This window comes from Balaenoptera physalus (genome assembly GCF_965194825.1).
Source record: "Balaenoptera physalus genome assembly, chromosome: 17".
NCBI classification, from domain to species: Eukaryota; Metazoa; Chordata; class Mammalia; order Artiodactyla; family Balaenopteridae; genus Balaenoptera; species Balaenoptera physalus.
This window is the reverse complement of record NC_138895.1, coordinates 14,265,107-14,288,850: the sequence shown is the minus strand read 5'-3', so window position 1 is coordinate 14,288,850 and position 23,744 is coordinate 14,265,107. Positions and strand designations below refer to the sequence as shown.

General features: G+C 35.5%; 1 pseudogene across 1 annotated transcript; it reads right to left on the bottom strand.

Annotated features, from left to right (window-relative positions):
* Positions 1 to 1,372: 1,372 nt before the first annotated feature.
* LOC309646901 (tRNA (guanine(6)-N(2))-methyltransferase THUMP3 pseudogene) lies at positions 1,373 to 21,985 on the bottom strand (annotated as a pseudogene). Its single transcript, XR_014268654.1, has 2 exons — positions 19,733 to 21,985; positions 1,373 to 19,354 (listed from the first exon to the last, which is right to left on the bottom strand). The product of XR_014268654.1 is annotated as a tRNA (guanine(6)-N(2))-methyltransferase THUMP3 pseudogene (transcript).
* Between the last annotated feature and the right edge of the window lie 1,759 nt (positions 21,986 to 23,744).

Sequence of the window (23,744 nt, the reverse complement as noted above, 5' to 3'; positions counted from 1 at the left end):
TAAAATAATAATTTTTAAGATAAACAGAATTTTAGAGATGAGGGAAGAGGAAGCCGAGCAGTCAACGGAAAACAAAAAACAAACAAACAAAAAAACAGTCATAGAGACAATAAATAAAGGATTGATTATGAGGCACTGCTGGAATCTCATTTTGACTCTCCTGAAGGGTACACAAAGGAGAACAGCAGTAAATTACCTAGGAAATATGTTTCACGGGTGGAGCATGGAAAGCATTAAATGTCAAGAAATTCAGGCTTTATTTTGTAGGTGATAAGACAGAAGTTATGTTTTTGAGCTTGGGGTGACCTGCTCAAAGCTGTGTTTTATGGAAATCAATCTGTGTCAACTTACGTCTGTGACATATTTTGTTGGATCTATACAGAATACAATAAAGCAAGTTTCACAACCATTTCTTCTAAGTAACTTCAATATTCTATAAACATTTCTCCCATTCTTATTTTTGTACTTTTCATATTTCCAGTACTCTTGGTAAATTTCTTGAGTGCAGAGAGGTCTAGAAAACATCACTGAGTTTTCTCATATGCCAAAATAGATAAATAAATACATAAATTCACTGGAAAATGTACATTGCTTCACTAAAGTTTATACTCATACATTTCTGGTTAATAAGCTTAACTTTTCCAGACCAATTCCCATGGAGAAAAACATTACGATTCTTATATTTTATAATAAGAATTGGAGCTGGAGGAATGAATCTTCTCAACAAAGAGTCATCTGACTGATACCATTCTTTCACATCATTGCATATTAAATTTTACTTTCCTATTTGTTTACTTAAAGCCAAATAACTTTGCACAGCTTATCATACATTTTTTAAAAAGCTGTCTTCTGGTCTCTTCCTCACCTCTGACTTGTGTTTCCCAGAGAAAAGCTGTTCAAGTCACTTTCTTCTGGTATTTACTATCATATTCCTAAATTATAACACATATTACTGTTTTTGATTCTTTCAATATTAATATGTATTGACTTCACACTATGAAACATGAGGGTTTCATTCTCTTATATACCCATTCCTCCATTCACCTAGTGTAGTCATTTTTGGTTAATAATTCAATTTGACATTAATACTGTCATATAATAATCACAGCTGAGTCACGTAGTCATTGATGAAGGAAACATTTCCTTGTACAACTTTTTGCTTCCCTGGCTTCAATCAATGCCTCATATACGCTTAATTTATTTCTGATGTACCTTCCACTAATTCGTGTAGTGTAGGCAAGCTGGATAAAGGTTCCAATTTTTCTTCTTGCAGTCCATCCTTTTTCAAAATAACATTACAATATATCCACAGAGCCAGTTTGCAGATATCCCATTGAACAGCATCTTTGGGCAAGCCCCAGGGTAGTTTGCCTTCCTTTTTTAAATTTGCCTTATTTAATTTGGCTCTTTGTCAATAAAAATTAGATGTAATCGCTGCTCTAATCATAGCCACTGGATTATTGGATTATTATTACCAACAACATAATAACAGTGAGATCATTCAGTAGCCCTCTCTATTGTTTTGTCTCTCGTCCATACATCAGATCAACTATTATATCAGTAGGGTGAGGGGAACAGAGCTGGAGCATCCCATAGGCAAGAGAAGATCTGAGAGTTGAGAATCCAAAATGTGTGATATTTCTTTGGTGGAGACTTTCTATCAATGCAATACCCACAGTGATTTCATTATCATGGATATTCAAAAGAACACCCACATCAAAGTTGGTCATGTAAGCCTTCCACTTAAAATAATCTTGAACAGCGCCCCCAAAATCTCTTGTGGTCTCTAGTGCAGTAAAGCAATGTTTCCCTTCTACCCTGTTGCGTGTGACTCTAAACTTCAGCACTTGAGAATCAATTTCTTCTTTTGAACTTAAGGCATTGTTAGGGAACTCTTTTTTAACATCTCTCTCAACTATTTTGTCTCCTTGTCCATTATCCATCTTCCTTTTACGTGAATTCTGATTTATCTTTTTACACTTTTTTTTTCTTGAAACGGGCGTCAATTTTCCATACTTTGAAAGGATCGGAGCGCAGGAGTTTCCCAGTCAATTCTTCAAAATCCTTTAGAACTTCCTTTTTTTCCCCCTTTGAATTAGAATCTTTAAACTCCTGAACAACCACAAGTAAGTTATCAACTGATCTCAGAAAGTCTGAGCCAGACTTTCCATTGATATGTCAAAATATATCTTGCCTGGTCTCTGCTGATTTTGCATGATGACCTGAATTTCTTTCTCACTTCATCTGCCCCTGTTTGTTCAAAACCAGTGGGTACAGTGGCTCTAATAGTGACTTGGAGATGTTCAGCTCACTCTGAGGCCACTTTCTGTCACTTGAATAGATCTCTGGTTTTCATGAAAGTTCACATCCAGGAGTTGGTTAGTGGCTTCTTGAATGTCGTACATGTTGGCAGCGCTTCCAAGATCCCTAATATAGTCTTGGCTGCCAGCACAGACCCTTCCAGCCCTGGCATCCTGCAGGCCCAGTGTACCCAAATGCTATGCTTTCTCTTTTCTCTAAAGATGTTGGTTATAGCACTTTAGATTCTGAAAAAAATTTTTAAGCAAAATTTTGAAACATATAGCAAAACTGAAAGAATCTTAAATGCCAATATACCCATCATCTAGATTCTTGGATTAATATTTTATTACCCTTGCTCTTTCACGTATTTATTCTTACTTTGATATACCATATGTTTTTATGCATCTTAGAGTAAATTGCAGACAACTGTATTCAATGTAAGCATTCTTGCCATAGAGTTCAATATTTAAGTTTTTTTTCTTTGATGTAAAATTTACATACAACCAAATGCACAAATGTTGCTGAGTTCTAAAATATGCAAATACTTATAAATATAATGCAAAGCCTATCATGATAGAACATCATTATCATCCCAGAAAAATCCTTTATATCCCTTCCTAATCACCAATCCTAAAACCACTTCAGAAGAACCACTGTTCAATTTTTTTTTTCCATCATTGATTTTGACTGTTTTAGAACTTCATGAAAATAAAACAGCATAGTATATACATTTTTTTGTCTGGATTGTAGGTTAGTATACATGTATTTTACTAAAAAATGCTGGATCTTTTGCTAAAATAGCTGTCACATTTTACATTCCCACCAGCAATATGTGAGTTTTCCAGTTGCTGCACATCCTTACCAAAATTTGGTATTGACAGTGTTTCTAATTTTAGTCATTCTGATGTGTGTGTTGTGGTATGTCTATGTAGTCTTAATCTGACAACTAATGATGTTGAGAACATTTTCATGTGCTTGTATCACGTGCGTGTTGATGTGTATGTTCAATTCTTTGCTCATTTTTATTGAGCTGTCTTTCTATTACTGAGTTGGAGTTTTTTATATACCCTGCATCCCAGTCCTTTGTCAGATATGTGTTTTGCAATATATATTTTCTTCAAATCTGTGGCATGCCCATTCAATTTATTAATGCTGCCTTTTGTTAATTGGTTTTTAATTCTGACAAGTCTAACTTTTCAGTTTTTTCTATTACGGTTATTGCTTCAGATTTTAGAACTTTGCTTCCCCACAAATCACAAAGATATTATCCTGTGTTTCCCTTCAAAAGCTTTATGGTTTTATGCTGATTATTCAGTTCAAAGTCTTTTCTAATGTCTTTGCTAAAGAAAATAGAGGGGCTTTAAATGATGTCAGTAATTTTCCCTGATGTTGCATCATTATTGATTTCTAATTTAATTCTGTTATGCTCAGAAAACGTATCTTGTATGCTTTCAATCTTTTTAAATTTATTAAGACTTGTTGCATCTTCCAGCGTATGATCTATCATAGTGAACATATCATGGGTGCTTGAAAATAGTGTATATTCTGTAGTTGCTGAATGTGGTGTTCTATAAACATCATTTAGGTCAAGGTGGTTGGTAATTTGTTCATATCCATCTATGTCTTCACTGATTTTATCTAGTCCTATGAACTGCTGAAAAAGTGTTAAAAATTCTTCAACTATGACTGTAGAATCATTTATTGCTCCTTTCAATTCTATCATTATTTTATTAATTTTGAAGCTGTTCTGAGAGAAAAACACTTATGAATATTATGTCTTCCCGACGAACTGACCCTTTTAGCCTTATGAAACAGCTCTCTTTATTTCCAGTGCTCTTAATTCCTTCCTGAAGTTTGAATTTTGACGCAGTATTATTTCCCCTCGGCCTGAAGAATTCCCGTTAGCATTTCTCAAAGGGAATATCTGCTGATGACGAATTCTCTTTTCCTTATCTGAAGTTGCCTTTATTTAGCCTTCTTCGTTTTTGCTGAACATAGAAATTTGGGTTGTCAGATTTTTCTTCTGGTCTATCAGAACTCTAAGTATGTTGTTCCATGACCTTGTTCACCTATTAGAGTGTGTTGTTTTTCTCTGGATGCTTTCAAGATTTTCTCTTTTAGTATTCAGTAATTTTATTGTGATGAGCCAAAGTTTGGTTTTATTTTAATTTTTCACACTTGTAGTTCCCTGCTTATTTTAAAGCAGCCTAATGAAGTATAATTGGCATACCCTCATCAGCACATATTTAAGTGTACATTTAGATACACTTTGACGTACATACTCAGGAAACCACCACACAATCAAAATAATGAACATATTACCCTAGAAAGTTTTCTTCTCTTTATAATTTCTCCCACCTTCCATCTCATTCACAAGCTCATTCATCTCCTTTCCAACACTATACATTACTTTGTATTTCCTAGAATTTTATGTAAATGAATTTATACAATGTGTCCATCTTTTTGTCTAGTTACTTTCAGTCAATGTAATTATTTTGAGATTCATATGTTATTGTACATATCAACAGCCCAATCCTTTTCGTTGCTGAGTAGTACTTTATTGTATGGATATACCACATTATGTTTATGCATTCACCTGCTGAAGAATATCTAGATTGTTTCCTCTTCAGGCCCCTTACAAAGAAAGGTGCTGTAAACATTCATGTACAATCTTTTCATCTTTCTTGGGTAAATACCTAGGAGTGGAATGGTTGGGTCATTCATATTAGCCAGATGCAGAAGTCACAGCCATTATTTTTCACATATTTTTTCTCTGAGTCTGTTCTCCTTCAGTGATACATGTATATTAGACATTTCAGTATTGCCTCACAGATCCCTGAGGTGCTCACCCTTTTTTCTCCTCTCTTTTCCTTCCACTTCTTCAGATTAGACAAATTCTACTGCTTTATCTTCAAGGTTACTTATCTTTTCTTCTGCTATCTCCATTTGGCTAAATCTACTCAGTGAATTTTAATTTCAAATATTGTATTTTAAATTCTAAAATTTTCATTTAATTTTATTCTATCTTTTCATTTATTATGAGTACACTTTGCTCATTCAGCATAGTTATAAAAATCCATTTTAAAATCCTGTATACTGTTTCCAACACCTGGGTCATTAATGGGTTGAGTCTCTGTTTTCTTTTGAGAATGGGTCATATTTTCCTATTCTTCTTTGCTGAGTAATGTTGTATTGTATCCTCATTGTCATGAACTCTATGATTTAGAAAGTCTAGGTTCTGCCTTATTCCTTCAAATAGTGTCAAATTTTGTTTTGTAGGTAGTTAACTTGGTTGATCTCATACTGGACTCTGTGCTGCTTGGATTCTGTTTCACATGTGCATGCATAAGGGTCAACCAGGTATCTTTTGCAAAGCTTAAACATAGCATTTGGAGATCCCTCTCCCTTGCTCTCACCTTTTTTAGGATTTCCCCTTCCCTCTCCAGTGTCTCTGATAGCTCCAAACTCTGTCCTCTCTTCTGGCCAGAAAGACGACATGTTTTCTTGCTTAGTGTTAGTCACTCAATGTGGTGACAACTTCAGGCTGCTCTTAGGCTAAAAGCCATTTTAAAAGGGGGGGGGGTGTCTTCCAAATGTCATCTCCCTTCCAGAATCTACCTACTTTTCTTCATTCGTTAGTGTCTTGAGGTAGTTGTTTCTCATATGTTGTCCAGAGTTTATAGACCTAATATACAGGAAGTTCAGTCTAGTAGGAAATTACTTGGGCACCACACAGGAAGTGGGGCCCCCAGTAGCTCATTTTTGAAGTTTTCTACTACTCTCTGCATTCTCTCTGTTTCCTCTGAAGATTTTCTCCTACTTATTTGTTCGGGTCTCTTTCATGTTAAAACCTTTCTTAAATGTCTGGTGATCCTTGGTTGTGCTTTCATTTTTAACAGTGATGCACTAAAAGGCAGAGTAAAAGGTCCACACTGGTGGCTGTAGCTTCCTGAGTGGTTGACTTTTCTTAAGGGCAATCTTGTTAAGATTTCCTCATTATTTTGATGCGGTACCCTCAAACATGCATACCTACAGGCCTTTTCCTTTGGATGGGTCCGTTATATAGTCAGATATCCCCGATATCATTTTCACACTGAAAATATGTTAATTAAGGTAGTTGTCAATCATATAGGTAGAGATCTTTAATGAAATTCCTTTTTCAGGTGTGTTGCGTATACTTTATTTGTACTCTCTCAGGCTTTTCTCAGTGAATACTTGCTTAGTGACTGAATTAGATATTTCAGTTTAATTAGCAAAACCAAAAACAAACAAGCAGAAACTCCTCAAAATCCTAAAATTTTGTTTTAAGTGCTGGATGGCATGATATTCCAATTACCTTTATTTTCATCGGAACTTTATTTCATCCTCAGTAAGAGAGGCTCTTCTTTCTCATGTGAATCCTATGTTACAACCACACCAAACTACTTACCTTCTGTCAAACAGAACTTAGTCTTTCGTAACTTCATGACTTTACACAATATATACTTTCTTCCTAAAATACCCCCTTTCTTTCTGTATTTAGCTACAAAGCTTCTACTTTCCTTCATTATTCAGCTCAGTGATCTCCTCTTCTGTGAATTCTTCTGACTTTTCCAGACAGACTCATTCTGACTCATCCTTTCTATATTTAACCGAAACAGTGCACTTACCTCTATTCAGATACTTACTTTTTCTCTTCTAATAACTTTGTTTATATGTCCCTCTTACTGGTTTGTGAATTCCATAAAGGCAAGGACACACATTACTTTTTGAAACCAAACTTACCAACTGATAGCATCTCCATTAATGACCACACAGATCCATATCAATCGCATTCTATACTCTCTTTGTAGTAAGATTCAGATTGCCCCAGGAGAGACCTTATACTTTTAATATAGAATAGCATTTAGTTAAAAAATGAATACATATGTGTGTGCATTGTGTACATGTATGTGTGTCATCAACATTTTAAGGAAGTATTAGCTGAAGCTATTTTATATTCAAGTATTTAAAATTCTAAGTTATGATAATTTAGAGTCTCATTTGATAAACTTGAATGCATGCATTATAGGTAGGATAGAGTCTGTTACCCTTTTATCCACTATGATTTCTGTTGTGGAATTGAATATGAGAGAGAAGATTGTTTCTGTAATGAATTTGCAAATATGTTTCCATTCTGAAATATTGTGTATTCATGTGTGCAGGTGTCAGCTGGATAAATATATATAATAGCTTTTTAAGTAGTTGCTTTTACACAGTGATGGAGATGGAATTACTACTTATAAAATAATCTGTGGTGGCTTACGTTTCAATTAAAAGTGGCAAACTCCAGACCTGGTATACAGAAGGAGCCCTGAGTAGTACTTTTTCCAGATCTTCATGTTACCAAACTGTTTGAAGGAGAATCAGCAGCTGTTGTGTGAATCTACTGAAGCATTAGGAAAAAATATTCTCCATGTAAATTTGGCTTAAAATTCCGTAGAATCTTTTGAGGATTGCAAATAGATGCAATACTTCATAGCTACAAGGAACTAGACTTGAGATCCCGAAAATAAATAAAAGTGAAATTATAGAGTCTACACTTTAAATATATCTAGTGTTAGTTTGATTACACTCAAATGAAATACATCTCTGAAAATAGGTATGCCACCAGTTTCCTCACCCCAACGTGAAGAAAATGAAAATTTAAAACCATGAGAATGTTTACATAACCAGATGGAATGTAGAGAATCAAAGAAACAAGAAGAAAGGATAAAATGTGATCAAAGCAACTGTAACATGTTAAAGTTTTGCATTGGCAAAAGTATGCACGTGTGGTAAGTGCAGGAAGCAGGACATGTGGAGTCCGACTGGGGTCGAGTCTTTAACTGCAACCCCCTTTGGCGTGCACTGCCTGTGCACCTGGTCTGATGTGGGGTCTCTCAGCTAAGGACTTTGTAATTGCCTATGGTTGGACCTGAAAGATCACATGCAAAATTCTGGCCTGAGGCCAGCCTGCCCAAATGCCAATCTAAATAATTGGTATTTTCCTTAAATTGAAGTATTCTCTTCAAGGAATAGATCAGTCTGAACTCATCTATAAAAAAAAATCAAGCTGGAGATAAATAATTCAGTAAGTTATACAGATCTGTTTATAGCCTTATAGTTAATATTGAGCTAGGTGGATTATTACCATATTTGCAGATAATACTTAGTTTTAAATTTTAATTCAAATGCACTTTTTAAAATATTAAAATAATAATACCCACACAAAAAGTCAACTGATCTTTGACAAAGGTGCAATAGCAATTCGATAGAAAAAGGAGTCTTTCCAATAATTGGTGTGGGTACAGTTCTACATCTGTATTTTTGTTTGTTTTCTTATCCAGGGTTAATTTAATTTTAAAAACAAATACAAGCTATTGATTCACCCTTCTCAACTTAACTGGACAGTCTACCTGTGGTATAACTGTCAGGTAAAAACATACGTCTTTACAACTTGGTGTTCCAAATTAAAAAAAAATTTTTTTTCACAGAAAGGAAAGAAATAATATGAAAACAGCTCAAGAAATACACTAACAAGCAAAAATATATGGGCAAAGAGGAACACATAGTTTTGACTTAACTGAAGAAACCGAGAGGAGACTGGTCTATGTAAGAAAATGTGACTCCTGGAAAGTTAGGTGTGAAGATTTTAGAGCAGGAATTTATATGACTTGACTCTCCCCTAGTTCCTGAATGAAGATGACATCTTGTAGTATTTGTACTTCTTGGCTCAGACATGGACCTTACACCTGTCCCAGAAATTTACTCAAAATGCATCATAATCCTAAATATCAAATTAAAAACTATAAAACTTCTAGAAGAAAACATATGAAACCTAGTATGTTAGCTTGCTAGGGCTGCCAAAGCAAAATACCGCAGACTGGATGGCTTAAATGCATAAAGTTGTTTACTCACAGTTCTGGAGTTGGAAGTCCGAGAACCAGTGTTGGTAGGTTTGGATTCTCCTGAAGCCGCTCCCCTTGGCTAGCAAATGGCTGCCTTCTCGCTGTGACCTCACATGGTCTTTTCTCTGTGTGCATGCATCCCGAGTGCCTCTCCCTCTTCTTATAAGGACAGCGGTCATGTTGGATTAAGACTTTACCCTCAAATCCAAAAAGCTGGCAAGACCAATTGCCAGGGAGGCTGCAGAGCAATAGGAGCTCTTGTTAATTTCTGCTAGGAATGCAAAATGGAACTTTTGAAGACCATTTGGCAATTTCTTTCAAAGCTAAACATAGTCTTACCATATGATCCAGCAATTGTACTCCTGATTTACCCAACTGATCTGAAAACTAATATCCACACAAAAACCTTCATCCAAATGTTTATAGCATTTTTATTCATGATTGCCAAAAACTAGAAGTGACCAAGTTGCTCTTCAACAGACGAATGGAAAAACAAAGTATAGTACATCCATACACTGCAGTCTCACTTGATGGTAAAAAGCAACATGCTCTCAAGCCACAAAAAGACTTGGAGGAATCTTAAATACATATGGCTAAGTAAATGAAGCCAGTCTGAAATGGTTACATACTTTATAATCTCAATTATATGGTATTCTGGAAATGCCAAAATTACAGAGACAGTAAACAGATCAGTGGTTGGGTTTGGATAGGGTAGGTGAAGTACAGAGGATTTATTTAAGGCAGTGAAACTATTTCTTATGATACTGTAGTGGTGGGCATATGATGCTATGCATTTATCAAAACCCTTGGAACTTTACAGATCAAAGAAAGAACCTTAATATGTACAAATTTTTAGAAAGCAGTTTAAAAGGTCAAGAGATCTTAGAATGAAATGCAGATGATGCCAAAATAATCTAACTGAATTGTTAAATTAATTAAACAAAAAGGTCATTAGATTGAGGTGGCTTTAATGCCTTAGTAGCCTAGGTAATCAAAACAAAACCTAATCCTGAAATGCCTCAAAGTTAAGAAATCAAAATTCCCACTCTTGGATATTTACCCTAGAAGAATGAAAACATTATGTTCACACAGAAACCTATATGCAAATCTTACAGCAGCTCTATTACAATAAAAAGAGAGGGATTTTTAAATTTAATTTCCATTAGTGTATATTTAATTTTAAAAACTGATATTTGATTCAGTTATTGAACATTTTTAAGGTACATTTGGAACAACTTGGGCATGTGAATCTCTTTTTCAACTGTAAATCTTACAACATCTAAATACAGATCAAATAATCTGATAAAATTTAACTTTGAAATCAAGATGTGCTGTAAGTGTAAATTATACACTGGATTGTGAACACTCAGTAAAAATCAATATAAAATATATTATTCATTTGTATGTGGATTACATCTTGAAATGGTAATAGTTTGGATTTATTTGATTAAATAAAAACGTTACTAAATTAAAAAATAATGACACGAAGAGCAGTGTAAGTGATCATGTAGCAGATATAAGGATACAAGAAAGAATGAAATAATGGTAAAAAAATCACAGAATGCTAAAGGGCTTTGGAAAGACACAGGAGATAAGAAAAGGATTTAAAAGGGAAAATGACTGCCATTAGTCAAACACCACAAAGATGTTGGCGCTGAACTAATTAATTTAAGTTCTACTCCCCAAGTATTAAACTAATTTTCTGTTTAACAAATTGGCCTATGGAGATTACCATTGAGATTAGCATCTTTTAAAACTAAAGAAAAGGAGGATTCCAAATGCTTTTGTGTGCCCCTCCAATAATTGCAATGGCCCTTCAGAGGGAAAAGTTGGATTAGTTAGGAGACATAGATTAACATTTTAAAGGCATGAAAGCAATTCTTAAGGTGAATACTTTGTATTATTTTGGTGGGTCAAACCTTCCCAATTTAAGAGAAAGAAAGGAACTTAGGTTACAATAATATAAGACTGAATGCCATATTTGCATTTTCATCATTTAGAGGCAACCCTTTATCTTTTTATTTTCCTAGAAAGAAACAATTGTGCTATTGGGTGGAGGAAAATACAATAGTGCAGTTTTGAGATCTCCTGTGTATTGCTTAAGCGAGAAAAACATTTTGGTGCCTGGCTTATCACAGGCTTTCTTTGCCAGTATATACAATGTGTACGATGAGATTCCAGGTTCAAATCAAATAGTGAAAAGTGTGTTTTTGTCTGTTTCTATAATAATAATTTTTCCTTCAGCTATTTTTTAAAATCAGTGATTAAGTCTCACTTTTCCAGATTCTGATAGAAGACAGTCTGTGTCCCAGCTGATTGTGCTGGGAAAATATAAAAAGAGAAGAGAGGCCAAGTCCTGGATTTAACATTTATTAGCCCTTTCTTCTATGTAACAGAATAATGGCTCCCACTTGCTTTTCTCTCCAATGCCTTCTAGATCAAAAAACGGTCAAGGAGGACTGTAAAACATATGCAGGAATCTTAATACGATTTATTTATAAGCATATAAAGTGACCCTCTCACTCTCTTTATTACTCATACCGCATAAAACTTTACTAGCTGTTTTCATTTCCTCCTACAGAAAGAGATAACCAATACAGGTTACACAGGCTCTAAGAATAACATGGTCAAGATGTGCCAATGTCTTTCCTTCAGTTTTTTAATATTGGTAATAGGTTTCATTTGATTTTATAAGAACATTTAAGTATTGCTATAATAAATAATTTCTACATTTTGAACCATTATTCCGCTTTTTATTAAAGGTGAATGGTTTATTTGGTTTTTAAAACTGAACTTCTAAAAATGAATTAACCTAATAATAATGAAGATGATTAAAAAATACATTCAGAAGTTTTTGTTTTATTGTTATTATTGTTTTGAAGCAGGAAAAGTACACGAATATTTAGATAACAGTAAAAAAATATATATAAGTATCAGACCCTCCAATATCTGGATGCCAAACTACGCTTAAAAATTCCTTTTCCTATTCTCCAGTTAAACCAGATTGTTCTGCTTTCTCCAGACCTCTAACCTTGGTGCTTTTACTCAAAGAATTTCCCCTAGTTAAATACCATCCCCCTTCCCCCCACACTTGAAATCTACAAATCTTTGAAGCCCAGCTCCAGTGGCACCTCTTCTAGCCACCCAACAATTTCTCCCTCTCCTGGATCTGCACCCATCGATCATATCAATGGTGCACATTGGTACAGCATACCAACCGGCGTCCATTTTGATTAGTTAGCTATGCTTTTGTGTTCACTGGAAATTGCACCATATCAATTGTAACTTTTATAATTCTAGTTGTGCTACCCATTATTAATTCAGCAAATGTTCATTGAGCCTCTACTCTAGACACTGGGGATAAATAGTGCATTAAAATCAACTCCTCAGTCTTTACTCTCATGGAGCTAGCAAGCTTTCATTCATATATTTGACCACAATTTGATTCTAATAATATATCTTAAATAATATTTTTACATGTATAGATCTCACGTCTGTAACTACATTTTAAACACGTATAGAACAGTCTCAATCGTTGTATCTGACCTAATGCCCAGAATAGAGCTTATAAAACACAGAGTTAAAGAAAACTGGAAGAATCTTTGGAGATCCATTTTAAAAAGTTGAATTATACAATAGGAAATTGACAAGGAGAAGACTGAAGTGTCTAAAGCCTGAAGTCACATGGTGAGATATTCTGAGTAAGTATTTATTGATTTGGTGAACTTGAAGAAATCTCTGGTTCAAAATCTCATCAGAGTCTTTGCCAAAATAACTCCCTCATTTGCTAGTTTACATTTTTCACATCATCACTGGTTTATCTGGTAACAGATTTCAGAGACATATTTTCTATGATTCTCCCCATTTTTACAGATGGGAAAATGAGTCAGAGTACAATTTGATGATTTGATTTGTTCAAGAACCTGTCAGTTGAATATACCCGTTAGATTTACAGGTAAAAGACTGACTGATTTCCCCCTAAGATCAGGAATAAAACAAGGATGTGTCCTCTTACCACTGCTATTCAACATAATGCTATAAGCTCTACCCAGTGCAGTAAGGGAAGAAAAAGAAATAAAAGGCATGCCAATGGGAAAGGAAGAAACAAAATTATCTCTATTTAAAGACAACATGATTAGCTACATAGAAAATCCCAAGGAATTTACACATAAACTCATAGAACTAATAAGTGCATTCAGTCATGTCATCGAATACAAGATCAACATACAAAATTTAATCACATTTCTGTACACTAAAAGTAAACATGCAGAAACTGACATCAAAAGCCTAATACCATTTATAATCATTCCAAAGAAAACAAAATACTTAGGTACATAGTTGAGAAAACATGTGCAGGATCCGTATGCTGAAAATGACAAAATCTTAATAAAATAAATAAAATAAGACCTAAATAAATAGAGAGACATGCCATGTTCATGTTACCCTCATGAATTAGAAGACTAAATGTAGTAAAGATGGCCATTCTCCTCAGATTGGCCTGTAGATTTAATGCAGTTCCTATCAAAATCCCAGCAGGATATTTTATAGACATGGTCAAGTTATTCTAAAATTTATATGGCAATTCATAGACTCTCCCAGAGCTAAGATAATCTTGAAAAAGAAGAATGAAGTGATTAAAATTACTCTTACCAAAATAAAGTCAAACTTTATAGCTACAGTACTCACGATAGTGTAGTATTGGAGGAACAGACATATAGATCGCTGGAATAAAAAGGGGAACCCAGAAATAAACCCACGCAAATATAACTTAATTTTGACAGAAGTGCAAAAGCACTTCAGTGGAGCAAGGACAGTTTTCTTAACAAGTGGTGCTGCAGCAATTGGACATCTATAAGCAAAAAAAAAAAATGAAGCTTGACCTAATCCTCACACTTGATACAAAAATTAACTCAAATTTGGTTAATTAGGTGGGTTTAAATATAAAATGTAAAACTATAAAATTCTTAGGAAAAAACAGGATAAAATCTTAAGGATCTAGAGCAAAACAAAGAAGTGTTAGACTTGACACCAACAGCACAATCGATAAAAGGGAAACTTGATAAATTAGACTTTATCCTAAATTTAAAACATCTTCTTAGCAAAAGACCCTGTTAAGTAGATTAAATGATAAACTACAGGCTGGAAGAAATTATTTGTAAATCAGATATCCAGCACAGGACTAACGTGTAGCGTATAAAAGTATTCCCAAAACTCAACAGTAAAGAACGCACAATTAAAATAGAAAATAGGCAAAAGAGATGAAGAGACAATTCCCCCAGAAAGATATACAGATGGTACCTAAGCACATTCAAAGATGCTGAACATCTTTAGTCATCAAGGAAATGCAAACTAAAACCACAATAAGATATCACTACATGGATGTCAGAATGGATAAAATTTTTTAAAATAGTGATAATATCAAATGCTGGTGGTAATGTGGAGGAACCGGATCACTCATACACACATTCTGCACGTTAGAATGTAAAATAGTACAGCCACTCCGGAAAAAGGTTCACAATTATCACGTGGTGTAGCGATTGCCCTCCGGAGCATTCAACCCAGAGGAATGAAAACATTTGCGTAAAAACCTGTACACGAATGTTCATAGCAGCTTTATTCATAAAAATGCAAAACTAAAATCAATCCAGATGTTCTTCATCAGACGAATGGTTTAGCAAATGCTATTCCATCAACACCACGGAATACCACTCAGAAATAAAAGAGAATGAACTGTTGATACAAGCAGTCACTGGAGTGAATCTCTGGGGAATTATGCTAAGTGCAAAAAAGCCAAACCTAAAATGTTGCAAACTGTATGACTCCATTTTGTATAACATTTTAGAAATGACAAAACTTGGAAATGGAGAACAGCTTAGTGATGGCGGAGGGGCTGAGGAAGGTAGGTTTGATAATAAAAGGGCAACAGAAGAGATCCTTTCGGTAGTGGATAAAATTGTATGCAGCTCAATGCACACACACATAAATGAGAACAAGTAAAGCTGGGTAAGTGAATAAGTTCAATGCAAATATTCTGGTGATGATAATGTGCCATTTTTTGTAAAATTTTAATATTAGGGGAGACTGGGGAAAGTGCACAAAGGATCTGTCAGTAAGTGGACCAGTCAGTAGTCTAAAACAGCTCTTCTGATTTCATATTATATCCTCTGTATCTCAATAATTTAATCATTTCTTGGTGGTTCAGAAAGACTTTCAGATCTTACACTGTGCCAGGCTCATCAGTAATCACATTAGTCATCACGAATAACATTACAGATATGAGACGATTTGGATTTGTGGTGACACGTTTTTGATGTCAATGTTCCTTTTCTCAATAAAGCACAGAAATTTTTTAAAAAGACTTGTTTGAGCTTCCTGTCAGAATAAAGAGAATTTTATTAACTAGAAACCTTGAACAATCTTCCCAAATAAAACATATTAATGTAAAAAAAAAACAATGTTGTAATGAAAAGGAAACAAAGTTACTGACCATGTATGTATGAAGGGACATAGATGGATCTGGTATGTCATGGACTCTTTGGTTTGATGCAAAAATGTTTTTATTCTTGTTAATTCTTGTATTGGAACTTTTGGGTCAAAGGTGCTAATTTAATGAAAATGTACGATAGTTAGTGAATCTTCTTTGGGTGCTATGCATTCTGATAGATGATAGTGAACTTTTCACCATATTAATAGCTATTAGGATGTTATTCTGTATGAATTTCAGCCAAAATAGTTACTAAGAAATATTGTCTAAATTTAATCTTGAGCCAGATGACTTGATTTGATTTCACCGCTGGTTGCATAAGTTCGTTGAGATCTCATATTTGGGTAGAAACCAAACTAGAATTACCTCACTGAAAAGAAAAGGATTATAAGCAGCAACAATCTGAGTTATTCCATGTTTGAATAGACTTCATATATGTTTACATCTGATAGTCTGAAAAACAATAACAATTTAAAAAACGTATGAAATACTTCAGTAAAGTGTACCTATTAGCTCAAAGATAAAATGAATGTGCTCTGCCCTTAATGGAAAATTTTTGTAGAATTACAGCTGAGGAGTGGGGTCATGAGCTAAAGACTGCAGTTCAAAGTATCAGAACCAAATTTCTTTCTCCCAAATTGAAGCCGGTGCAACTATATTTGTATTTATTGACACCCAGCTCCTTCCAAAAGCGTTTGAAGCTGGCCAAAGTAAACAACATCTTTACCTTATAACAGGCATCGGCATCCACTTTACAACCTCTTGAACTGAATAAATTTGAGAAGAGTAATAAATTTAGAAGTAAAATACACTCCAGGCCTGAGTTCACCAAATCACAGTAGCTTTACCTGGCAAGAATGCTATGTACTCACGAATGCAAACAATTTTAAATTTGATAAAAGACTCAGTAGTACCACCATCACAAAATGGAACCACAGATTCTGCATCTCAGGCAATCTTTCTTCTGTAAATGCCAAAGTCTATCTCTTCGTCTCAGTCACACCTTCTTCAGCTGATTGCACTTCTCGCAGAGAGAAGCCCAAGTTCACACTCAGTAGCCATGAACATGCTGTGCAGATCCATGCACCTGTTTGTTTTACAAAAATGAGCTGCCTGTGGCAGGGAAGAAGGCCCCTAAAAATAAGAGAACGAGTTGGTCTTCCACTGCAGTGCTTTAATCGTGAAGAGAGGAAAATGCTCTCCCAGCGTGTCCTCTTTTTGATTAAGTTACATATTCCTTTGCGAAGCCAGTGAAAGCTATGGACACTGTCCTCAGGGGAGGGAAAAAGGCAGACATATCCATCCAAACACAATTCTTAATGATCTGAAGGCATTCCTGGTACCCTTGCATCTCCTGCACTCAGTCCCTGCTGGCTCCTGTGCTCACCAGCTCTCCTTGCCTTTCACCCTTTTATCTTTGGAGCCATTAACACCCCCCGCCACATTTAGCTTTGCCCTAACCTTTGTCTTCGATCTTTTCCTTAGTTCTATCAGCACAACATTAGACCAACTTTAGTACACAAGCTGCATTTTGGGGGGCACCGTTTATTATATGCCAAGCACCATATTAAATTCTCAAAAGTAGCATACAGAATATGTACTGCAGTTTTCTATATTTTATTGCCTAGGTAACTAAAACTAGAGAGGTATAGTAACTTCTCCAAATCACATGTCTGGATTTGAACCTGGGTCTATTTGATTCTCAACCTTCCCTCTTAATTTCTCTTTTCTGAGCACATGAATCTATACTGTGGTGCTCAGGAGGTACTCTAGTTTCCTGGGAGTGGGGTCTTTCTACTTCTTTTTCTACTTAGATCTTTCCAGAAACTAGTGCCCTGCTGTCTGTTGCCATGTACCCCAGAAAATGACTGCCACCCCCGCCAAGACCACCACTTCACGCCCATCTATAGAAACCTAGGGGCTTATGAACCTCCCTGAAAGGCCCGCACTATAAATTTACTGGCTCCTTGTAAATGAATCAGAACTCATTTTTAGGGGTTTACATAAAGATTAAATGTCCCCATTTTTCTTAGATTTACAAATTCAATTCTTGAGTTTTTTAAAAGAAGAATTGTAGTTAGCTTAGCAAATATTTTCAGACGTCTTTGCTTTTCAGCAATTATCTTGACACTGGTATTTGTTATATTGAATTATTTTTAAAAAGCTATCTTACATGATTGTTGCTGAAGCATTAACATTCCCTCTTCTGAAAACCCAGGTTGAAAATTGGGTCCTTGATCATTTCTTATTCCACCCAGTTTCCTCATATTATCCCAGTGGATTTGTCTTTTTAAATCTGTTTATTTATTTTGTTCATTTTATTCTTTTAGCAGGAAAATCTGATCTATCATTTGTTAATATCCCAAGTTCGATTTTTAAAGATTCATATTCAGTCCCAAGGTGTATGTTTTTGTTCATGAGCAAATAATGTAACTATTCATGCTCAGAGACTGCATAGTGTCACCTACATGGTCTAAAGTAGAATTCTTTTGTATTCCATGTAGCACCTAGTTTAGGACTGAACATGTAGCAAGGTTTTGGAATTGAGTTGAAATGAATGCACGCTTTATCAATTATCATTTACTGTTCTGGGAATTTTTTAAAAAGATATTATTTTAGGTGATGCCTCATTTTCCTAATGAAATGCATTATAAAGTACATGTATAGTCACACATGAAAATATTTTTGAAGTAACTGAATGCAATAGAATCTCAAATAACCAAGAGGGTTAAATTACATATGTCAAAGAAGCAATCATCATAAATCATTGGCATTTCCATTTAATCTATTATCTCTTATTAAAGAATGGATAATACATACACAGTTGCTTTAGAATAAAACAAACAAAAAAACATTATTGAAAAGGAAAAGGAACAAAGAACTAAATTAGGTGATTTAAATCACAAATGCCCCAGCTATGAGAAAATCGCCAAAAGCCTTAATATCACGGTGAGTTTTTTCAAACTCACATGGCCATGATTCTTCTCATCGTATATCAGAAATGAATTATTTTATTGAACATTATAGAGATGAGTATTCTACTTCTTCCATGTTTTGAGGCCCTTTTCACCCCTGCTTTACCTGGGGATATCTCTACAATATATCGCACTATTTAAAAGCCAATAAGTGAAAAGACCAGTGACTACTTAGCCGTGAAGTTTCCCCTCCATTCTCTCCAAGTACTCCTCCGTGGAAAGTGGCCAACACTGCTCACAAATTATTGGATTGTGCTTGTGCTGACTATTGTGTTTCCAACATAATTATTTTTTTTGGAATTGATTCGTAACACCACTAATAAATGCTGGCATCAAACTGTAAACTTTTTGTTGAGCCTACAATAAACTTTAATGTACATAACACAGAGAAGTTGGTGATGGAATTGAGGACAACAGCAGAAATCAAAATTAGTGAGTCTACAGGTAGGTGCTCCTCCAGTGAGTACTGTACATGAACCTTAAAGTTCCAAAACTGTGTTCTTGGTAGGTACATTTTTGTTAATTTTAGAAGGCTTTGTGCCATCTTTAACATTATTCTGTAATAACCTAAATTATAGGTAATCCTATAATTGGAAATTTATGGAGTTTATTTGTTCCCATGGTTTATTTTTATGACCTTACAACCAAAAGGAGAAAATAAGTGAAGAAAAAAAGGGGCTAGAGGGCTTCCCTGTTGGCACAGTGCTTAAGAACCCACCTGCCAATGCAGGGGACACAGGCTCCAGCCCTGGTCCGGGAAGATCCCACATGCCGCAGAGCAACTAAGCCCGGGCACCACAAATACTGAGCCTGCTGCGCTCTAGAGCCCACGAGCCACAACTACTGAGCCCGTGTGGCACAACTACTGAAGCCCATGTGCCTAGAGCCCGTGCTCCGCGACGAGAAGCCACCGCAATGAGAAGCCTGTGCACTGCAATGAAGAGTAGCCCTCACTCGCCGCAACTAGAGAAAGCCCGTGCGCAGCAGCGAAGACCCAACGAAGCCAAAGATAAAATAAAATAAATAAATAAATTTATTTAAAAAAAAAAGGGGGGGCTAGAGACTGGTGGAAAACACTTGTAATAAATGACGGCTAAATGATTTACCTTTGCAAGAACCATTTGAGTCTTCTATTCATTAAATTTCCTCTGAAAATCATACGTGATGTTTTCCCATTTAGTTAAGATAATATAAAGTCATAACATAATATTATCCTTCCTTACCCATGTGGCTAACCCTTTTAGTGAAAACCCTTGAGGTGATATAGACAAAATTCCTTTCATTAAAACATTCTCATGAGGGAAGGGGGGTGGAGAAAGCCATTTTTTCCCAAAGATGGGAATTGAGAAAGTCTGGTAGAGGTGAGGCACTCTGAAGTTATTCTTGAATATTTGACATGCTAGATACAAGATCCAAATGATCAGATTCTTACTTTCTGCATTACACATATGCCAAAGTTAAGGGAAATAGCTTTCATGACAGGTACAAGCAATTCGGCTTATTAGTTTTAATTCAGCTTATTAGATGGAGAATAAAAAGATTAAAAACAATAATCAAAACAGAAATAATAATAGTAATGGAAATTACATTTTACCAAGGGCTTACGGAACTATGCCTTTCATTAAATACTTCACACTTTTAAATAATTATGGACCTCCAAATAAGTAATATATTTATTCTCAGTTTACAGAGATGTTAATACTAAGGTTTAAAGAAGTCAAGGATATACAGCTTATAAGTGGCAAAGTGGGGTCTTGATCTCAGAATCATCTGAACTTGGAGTACAAGTTCATATTCAATACTTTATTCTGCTTCCCCAATAATGAAAATTTTAATGATTGATAACCTTACAGCTTTATATACATTACTCATTCAGCACCTTCTATGTGCCAGTCACTCTGGAGGCATTATGTTTATCTAAGTCTAAAGAAAGTAAAATTCAATTTCAAGAATCTGTCACTGAACAGAGCAGACTATAGCTATGCAAATATGAGAATGCAAAACATATCAACAACAGTAAGAGGAGGGCAGTCCTAGCAGGATCAGCAAGACCGCAGATGTCAAAATACTAGAATACAGAAAATAAAGGCATGGGTATTACAACATGAGGCTCTAAATCTATTAAAGGAATTTCATTTACAATATGTATTTTCAATAGTATAGAATGAGTACACTAGAAGATGTAATGAAGTAATCAGATCTTTGCAGAAACAGGTAGACTCACTATGAAAATGACACTTATAAAAGCAGATGGATGACAGTGGGGTTTTGTTTATTACATTTTTGTGTGGGTGTTTTTTTTTTTTCTTTTTTGGTGACTAAAAAATCCTAACTGGCATTGCAACCAGGAGACTGCCTTCCCCAGACGATGAACAATTCTTGAGAAAAAAAATCCCCTCTTAATTTACATGGTAATGACATTTCTTGAAAATTCAGTTTAATAATAAACTACTCAAAAACATTTTTAGTCTATATGTAAAATTGAGTTGGGTTCTAGGCTCCAATAATTATACATAGTTTTTCACCTATGCTTATGCCAAAAGGGACACTGGGAAGCAGTGTCCAGCATAAAATTTGGGGGTTTTCCCACATAGGCAACGTCTACCATTCCTAGCATCTGCACACTAGGTATCAGTGGTACAGCCAGTTCTACCTTAACATGACATACACACTCCTTAAAAAACACTTACTATGCAAAATTCTGCAGTTAAGAACCATAGGGCTTATGATAGGGAAAAATGGGCTAAATTTTGTCATCAACATGTTTAAAAAAAGATAGAAACCTAATAAAAAGGGTAGCACAATTTTATATATGTTCAATGGTAATAAGTGCATAAAATCTAGGATAGGGGACTTCCATGGCGGTCCAGTGGTTAGGACTCTGTGCTTCCAATGCAGGGGGCGCAGGTTCGATCCCTGGTTAGGAAATAAGATCCCACATGCTGCGTGGCGCAGCCATAAAAAAAAAAGAAAAAGAAAAAGAAAAAAAATCTAGGATAAATATGGCACTTTACCCTTGCAAAAGACCTGGAGTTTGTTTGGGGAAGTGGGCACGGGAAGGGCTGCAACTTGAAAATGATGATGAGGTACTAGAAAGAGGGTTTTCTGAATTGTAACACCAGATGCAGAGAGGTATGACTCATTACCCTTTCAGAGCTCTTTCTCAGCCTTTAATCCCAGTGCACGTTTTTGAATTTGAGATTCAGGTCTTTCAGGGCATGTGTTTGTAACAGACATCTATTTCATCAAAATTGAAATTTTGATCCAATGTATAACCTTCTTCTTTAATTAACTTATGTATTAACGCTGGAAATTCTTCTCCAGCCTTCTCATCTGCACTGGGAGTTTCATCTGGCAACTGAAGACTTTGGAAATTGTAGTGATGTTGGAAACCACTAAACCTGACACTACTATTACCGGTAGGATAATTGACAATTTCCATTAGGTTCCTCAGTGTTTTCTCTTTTGTAAGTACTGCTTGGAGTTTTGAACCAGAATGCCTAAACAGATTTGTGATGTTGAAAAAGTGTTTTGTTTGTGTCTATATATATATTCACAAATGCAAAAGAACAATAAAACATAACTTTGTAGGATAACATACATGGTAAACTGAGGGAGCTGGTAGATGTTTGAAGAGTGTGAGTGTGTGAGTGTGTGTGTGTGTGTGTATTCTGTGTATTCTCATGCATCTGGATTCATCTGGATGCAGTCGTTTACCTTATCTTAGTTTTCCCACTAATGAAATTTTGCAAAAAGCAAATGTGACATTCACCTTATGCTAAATGTGTCCCCTAATATATTGATTTCCTTGGAATAAATTTATGGTTTCAAAACAAGCATTATAGCAGAAGTGACTGTATATTCAATCATGGTTATGACAAAAAACATCGAACGAATTTTTTAAAATGCCTCTCTGGGGATGAGAACCACCATTGTAGCTCTTCGTGATTGTGATTGGAGAAATGTTACCTCTAAAGTGTCTTTGGCAGGGACTTCTCTGGCAGTCCAGTGGTTAAGACTTCGCCTTCCAATGTAGGGGGTGAGGGTTTGATCCCTGGTTGGGGAGCTAAGATGCCACATGCCTCATGGCCAAAAAAGCAAAACATAAAACAGAAGCAATATGGTAACAAATTCAATAAGGACTTTAAAAATGGCCCACATCAAAAAAAAAAAATCTTAAAAAAAATACTAAAAATAAAATAAAATAAAAAAATAGAGTGTCTTTGGCATGTTGATCTCAGTTATTAGGTTAACTCTCAAACACTCATCTATCTTGTTTTCAGAGCTGCCTACATATACTAGGTTACATTGGAGCAGAGAAAAGGAAAAACTTAACTCAACTGTGAAAGACCGGAGAAACTTAAACAGCGAAGATGAGATGGGGCATGAAGAGTAAGTAAGTGCTCTCCAGGCAGCCTGAGCAAAGGCCCAAAAGAGTGATTTATTGAACAGGGAGAAGCAACAGCTGAGTTTGTTAGAATGTGGGCTGTATAGAGGGGGTGGCAGGGAAGGACTCGGGAAATTCTCTGCTGTGCTAAGTCTGGACTTCATTCTCAGGTGGTGGACAACCTGTAAAGCTTTGCAAGCGGAAGGGTGTCATGCTCAATGTGCATTAAGAAAGATTAGTAGCAGGGACAGACTGAAGGCCATTCCTGCAGGGCTGGTGGGACAGTGCCTCCCAATCTTTGAACAACAGGGAATTCTCAAAAATGCAAAGTGTAAACTTCAGCTAAGGCAAGTATGTGTTTATGAAAAAAATTATGGGGAAAAATATTGCTACCTTTTGTTAAGTAACTACTATATGCCAGGCAGTGCCTTGTGCCCTCAGCATTTTAAAAAAAAATCCTCATAACACCTACATGAGTTTGATCTCATTTGATCACATTTTAATCCCTGTTTCACAGGTGATGAGACTGAGGCAGCACAGTTTAATTAATTTGCCAAAAATTACACAGTTAGAAAGTGGCAGATCAAGGATTGGGCTCGTGATCTGTGACTCCCTCCCGGCCCCGACCCGGCCCCAACTTATCTCCATCGTTACTCTGTGCTGACATTGTTCAGAACAGTGGCAGTTTC